The sequence below is a fragment of the Coptis chinensis genome, chromosome 7 (genome assembly GCF_015680905.1).
Source record: "Coptis chinensis isolate HL-2020 chromosome 7, ASM1568090v1, whole genome shotgun sequence".
In the NCBI taxonomy this organism is placed as follows: Eukaryota; Viridiplantae; Streptophyta; class Magnoliopsida; order Ranunculales; family Ranunculaceae; genus Coptis; species Coptis chinensis.
In genome coordinates, this window is record NC_141462.1 from 46,740,069 (window position 1) to 46,746,752 (window position 6,684).

Below are 6,684 nucleotides of genomic sequence, written 5' to 3' on the forward strand. Positions count from 1 at the left end.
GTTCTAGCATCCGGTCAATGAATGGGAGAGGGAAGTGATCTTTTACGGGTTCGGCATTAAGTTTGCGATAGTCAATGCAAATTCTCCATTTCAAAGGAATGCAAGTGGAGATGCACTCACCATTTTCATTTTGCACAACTTGAATACCGGACTTTTTGGGAACAACATGGGCGGGACTAACCAGTCACTATCGAGATAGGGTATATGATGATACCATCAAGTAAACGTAAAACTTCCTCTCTCACTACTTCCTTCATGGCGGGATTAAGGCGGCGTTGTAGTTCTCGCGATGTCTTTTTGCCGTCATCAAGATGTATACGATGCGTGCATATGCTAGGGTCTATCCCCTTAATATCATCTAAGGACCATCCGATAGCGGAGCGGTGTTCACGAATGACGTGAATCAAATGTGCCTTTTCGTCTGTAGTCAAGTGAGCAGAAATTATTATAGGGTGACTGCCATCGAGATCGAGATGCACGTACTTCAAATTAGAGGGTAGAGGTTTTAAATCTGGAGTTGGAGGATTGGGGATCAAGGATTCGTGAGGGATCATCTCTTCAATGGAAAAGAGCGAATCTGGTTCTTCTGAATCAGTTTGCACCGAAGCATTAGGGTCAAATAGTGGTACTGACTCTAATAATGCATGGACATCCCTTTATGTAATGAAGTCATCGTCAAACTCCGGATTATCAAAAGAGAGGAATTGGTGTATCTCGATGCGGGGAAAAGAGTTTGTGAAATAATCAAGACCCAGACTATCAACCAAGCTAATCTCGCCCTCCATTATAGGATCGGGAAACTGTTTCATTAATTTGAACACGTTGAGTTCGACAGAAAGGTTCCCAAAAGACAATGTCATTGAACCGTCCCGACAATTTATGAGAGTGTTAGCAGTTGCAAGAAAAGGACGTCCCAAGATGATAGGGATGGAGTCACAGGCTACTTCAGTATCTAGAATGACAAAATCCACTGGGTAGTAAAAATCTTGGACCTTTACTATAACGTTCTCTACTATGCCTTTTGGGTATTTGATGGAGCGATCCGCGAGTTGCAGAGTCATATTGGTAGGTTTTAATTCATGAAGACCTAACTGCTTAAATAAGTAGTAGGGAAGTAGGTTAACACTGGCACCTAGGTCTAAAAGTGCAGTAGCGGTATACTTGTCGCCCAACGTGCATGGTACAGTTAGTCGACCTGGGTCCTTGTACTTTACCACACCATTGGTAGTGGTAATCGAGGGAAACTGTTATGTGAGGAACGCTTGTTGAGGTACATTCGTACGTCGTTTGGTGGTGCACATGTCCTTCAAAAACTTGGCATGCTTGGGCAAATGCTTTAGCTCATCTAGGAAAGGTAAGTTTATGGTCAAATTTTTGAAGGTTTCACGGATCTCATCAAAATGTTCATCATGTTTGTTCTTGACCAAACGGGCAGGGAACGGAGCTTTTGGATGGAATCGCGTATAAGGATCAGTGGCGTCTTTCCCTAGGGACGTAGGTGTAGATTTTGAAGGTACAACTTCGTCCGTTATAGGTTGCGAGGTAGGAGTTGGAAGGACGTCAGTCGTGACTTCCTTCGATTCCTCGTCAGGCATACGTATATTATTGTCGATGGTTCGGCCAGAACGAAGAGTGGTAATGGCAATTACCTCACCCTGGCTTGGATTACTAGGTCCTGGTGCCTTGTTGAGTTCAAAGGCAGTGTTTGTAGGCTTAGGGTTTGGAACTGCTTGCCCAGGGAACATGCCCTTTTGACTTTTATCCTGAGCTAACAGCTGAAGAGACTGTTGGATAGAAGCTAGGATTTGATTCTGTTGATTCATGTATGTCAGGAAAGTTTCAGCCGTTTTATCGGCTGTGGATTGGACTAAAGGGGCAGCAGGAACTAGTTCACGGTTATTATTCACGGGTTGATTTTGGTAGCCATATCCTTGATTAGCGGGAAAAAGGTTGCGGTTGTTTTGGTACCCTATATTTGCGTTGTTGGGAAAATTACTTTGCCCTTGCTCTAATTGTGGAGGATTTCCTTGATGATAGGAATTGTAGTTCGCGGGTGGTCGTATAGGAACGTTGTTGCCACCTGAAGGAGCTTGTTGTTGGATAGGGGGTGCCCAAGCTAAATTCGGATGTTGTCGCCAAGGTGCATTAGGGATGTTGAAAGCACAAGCCTCTTTAGAAGGTTGGGGATGACACTCGTATACCAAAGGACAGTAAGAATCGGCGTGCTCAGGACTTAAACAAAGAGGGCATGGGGAAGCGTTGGCAGCCATGACCTGTTTGGGTTTTTGTTCATTTACTTGTACCGAAAGAGCATCAACCTTTTTGACCTCAAACATAGACGTAACTTTGGTAGGAGTATCTTTAGAAGATCTAGAAGAATCAATGTTTCCCCAATGGGTGCTTCGTGAGGCCTATTTCTCAAGAAAAGTGTATGCTTCAGTAGCGCCCTTGTCCATGAAACAACCGCCGTTCATGATATCTAATGTTTCCGTTCATAATACAGCGGTGTCGAGTTGATGATGGGGACATTCGAGAAGTAGATCAGTAAATCTGCTCCACGCTTCTGAAAAGGATTCCTGGGGGTGCTGGCGAAAGAATTGAATCTTTTGAAGCATTTCTGTAGTTTTCTTCTGAGTATAAAACTTTATCATGAATGCTTGAACAAGTTTGGTCCATGTGTCAATGGATTGCGGCGCTTGTCCGGCGAGCTAAACTGAAGCTTTATCAGCCAAGGTGAAGGGAAACAACCTAAGCAAGACTTGTTCGTTGGTAACGGTTGGATGGCGGAAAGTGGTGACTACTTGTTGCATCCGACGAAGATGATTGTACGGTTTTTCATGGTCTAACCCATGGTAAACAGGTAACAAACCGAAAATGTTTGGCGGAATACGAAAATCACCTACAATCGCATCGAGTTTAATGCAGGAAGCAGGTCCTTCCTGTAAGGCAGTATAGAAATCCGAAAGGGGTTTCTCAACTGTGAGATTTTCCTCAGCCATAATTAAAGGAGATAATGGCAATGGAGATGTTTGACGAGGTTGATTTACGGAGGAGGAACTATGTCTAGGAGATAACATAAACAGTTGTTTCTTGTATTTTCGACGATGATATGTAAGTTCTAATTCCTTATGTTTACCAGACCGTAGTCTCATACAAATATAAATTTTAATGTAAGGCTCATAAGGAATGAATAATATTTGGAGGTTTTAGAATTTAGGAAGGAGGGAGTTGAAGCACGTCTTCACGAGCGAATTTGCTAACTTCGGCGGGGAAGCTAGGATAGCGTGTGAATATTCAGCAGCCAGGTCACCCGAGAGAATTGAGGGAGGTTGTTCGTGCTAGCACGTTCCTTAATTAGGCAACCTCAATTTTTTTCCAAGTTTCCTAGGCACTGATGGAATAGGATGATGATTTATGATGGTGTATTATGCGGGGTGTTATTAAGATGATTTAGATGAAATTTTTAATTACTATGATTTTTTATTTTTATTTTATTTTAATTTACGTAATTAGTGTATTATGGAGACGTGATTACGAAATATGCAATTAAAAACGATAGATGCTAAAATAGAAACTAACTAACATATATTAGTTTCCGCAGAAAGTCTACCCATGCAAATCTATATTACCTATACGTGCAATGATAAACATAAAATTGGTAGTTTACCTACGAAATGAACAATGAAACTCAAAACGTAAGTAAACTAAAAACTATCTTCCGTGTCTATATTTATCAAAGTTTCTACTCTCAATTCTATCGAAATAGAGTGGAGTAACAAATTCGTTCCACTCCTAGTTCTCTAGCATGGAATGTTTTCTAATCTAATTAATCGGTCTTAAGTCTAATGAGAGATTTACGAAGGGTGTTATACTACGATACAATATGAAATTGATTATGTTGAATTTAAACTACGAATGCTATGGAAATATGATTATTTTTTAATCTAGATAAAGGATTATAAGGGAATTGAATCCACCTCGAATCCAACTTAATAACCTAGCATAGATTCTTGTATCTCGATTCTTACATTCTTACAACAAGAATTTCGAGTTCTAATCCCTAGTGTTCATGGCATTTCTACCAAATACTAACTAGCATGTGAGGTCGTCCACCCATTCTCATGGCGAATCACGACCTTCTAGAGTGGAATAGATTTTACAATGCTTCTACACTATACCACTAAGTTTTCATCAAAGCTTCATCAACCCCTCTAATGGAGGTTTTAGCCTTGAGTCATCAACCCATCATTTCCCATTGAATAATAACTACACATCATATTAAAATTCTAACTTAACTAATTTAACTAACAATGTTTCAATCTACTTAAACTACGAAATGATAATCAACAAGAATTAAAATTAGATCTATAAATTGAAATGACAAAAATCGAAATTGATAAAAATAACTATTTTATTTATCTAATCAATCAAGAACAGTGATTCAAGACTTAATCTAAAACAAGAATTGGAAATGGAACTTAAACTTAATTACTCTACTGAAAATTAGATCTAGAGTTCTATATAGTTTTAGGTCTAACTAGCTACCATTAACAAAGAGTTCAGCTTTGGTTTTTATACTTTCAGATCCAAAAATCGTGCATGGGCTTGGAGCCATGTTTTGGGCCAGAGAATCAGGCACAAAAGCCAATTCTTTTAGTCCAAAAAGGCCTCTTCAGCTGCAGTTGGCTTCAACAGACTTTTGTCCACTTCTGCTCCTCTGATTGGATCAAGGCTTAGACCATTGGAAATCTCTTTCCGAGCCGGTCATTTTGACATAAGGTAGGCCCTGTTCCGAGGTCTGACTCCAAAGATACGGCGTTCGGAAGTTCTGCTGACTTGTGTGCTGTGTCTGCCCGCGTCGACTTTTTAGCTTTTGACCAGGCTTTAGAAAGGCTTTATCTTCTTGAATCTTGACCTTTAATCACGGAACTCCTTAGTAACCGACCTTTGCTCCTTTATCTCGCTAAATTGGCACATTTCTGCACATAATGGACTTTGAAACCTGAAATGCATAAAAACACGTAATCAGTGTTAACTCTTAATTATTAGTCACATAATTGGTCTAAAAGTATGACTGTTACAGGGTTAAAACTACAGTTTTGGGCTCTTATCAAACCACCCCCAAACAGCATTTTGCTTGTCCTCAAGCAAAGATGAGAAATTAAAATAAGTGACCAAAAATGGAGTTCTAACTACTCTCGTTTCGCTGAGTGCGATTGCATTGACCAAATGCAACAAGGCCTTAAACCACTAGGAATTCCCTAGTGGACGAGTTATAGCCTCGTGAGAGTTTTCCAGGGAAGGTACTCACAAACTTCAACTATACTACAACGACTAAGAAATGAAATTATTGTTTCCTCATTCATGTCCCAACTATCTATATATCGCACTAGCAAATGAATAAGAATAACCAAGTCAAAAACCTAAACTAATATATATATATATATAATAATCAATCATTTATGATACAAATATATATACTATGAGTAATACTATGAAATGCCTAGCAGGTTCGTTTCTGAAAACTAGGAATAGCGTCCTTAAGTAGGTCCTCACATAAATGTCAAGACAAAAACCACTCTGATTTTTCCGCTCAAGTTTCGCTACTCCAGTGTGCAGTGGGCACACTTTACCTTACAATCTCAATGACAAACAAGGAAGTCGGAGTCGATCAAACACATCTGCCACTTACTATCACACTAACCTATTCCTAATTAAGCTAGAGGTCTTTATTAGGTGTTGTGGGGATTAGGAGATGGTTTAAGAAGGAAGGAAATGGATATTTAAAAGGACAAGTCTGAGATAATAGAGTCTTCATATTATGTAACTTAGAGAAAACCTTGTTATTTTCTTTTGCTTCTATACTTTGTTTCCATCCTTAGCCATATTTTTCTTTTTTTTCTTTTCTTTGGCTTTTGACTCCCTTTTATTCTATTTTTGGAGTTTTTATTTATTTCTATATTTTTTTTTTCTTTTCCTTGGATGGAAACTTCTTTTCTTTTTCTGAAGCAACTAAATAATTTTTGTTTACACAGGTTTTTCTCTTCTTCTTTCTTCACTCATTCTATTCTCAAACTTATTCTAGATTGGGTAAGTTGAATTTTTTATTTTGTTTTGTTTTTGTAACAGGGTAAAGGAATTGTGGTTTATGGAAGGCTAAAGAAAGGCTCAGAGGGGCAACTAGCGGAAAATAATTCATAGGTTTGAATTTCTGGCTATATCGATCCAAAGAGGGCCTAAATTCTCGCTTAGGATATGGCATAGTGATCAAGCAAGTGGACGTGTGATTTCTCTATTCGGAATATACTTCTCCCTTGTGTCATTTCTCAAATGTTTCGCTTATATAAGCCTTTAGGCTATATTCTCACAGGATTTGTAGAATAAGTACTCTAGCCTAGATTTCAGAAACTTACTGCTAACAATCATAGATACTCATGTAATATATTTATAGATAGATGCAAAGATTATTACCTACATATTAACCTAAGTTCCTAACAATTATTCTGATGCAAAAACTACGTGAGACTTCTAGATTGTTAAGAGCATAGAGAAAGAAAACAATACCAATATTCCTAAGTGTATAGCATAAACTTATTTATTTATATTTTTGAAAATTTTAACTTGAAAACAAATGCATATTATACATATCTATATCCTAACAAATGCCTTAATTACACGTGTTTC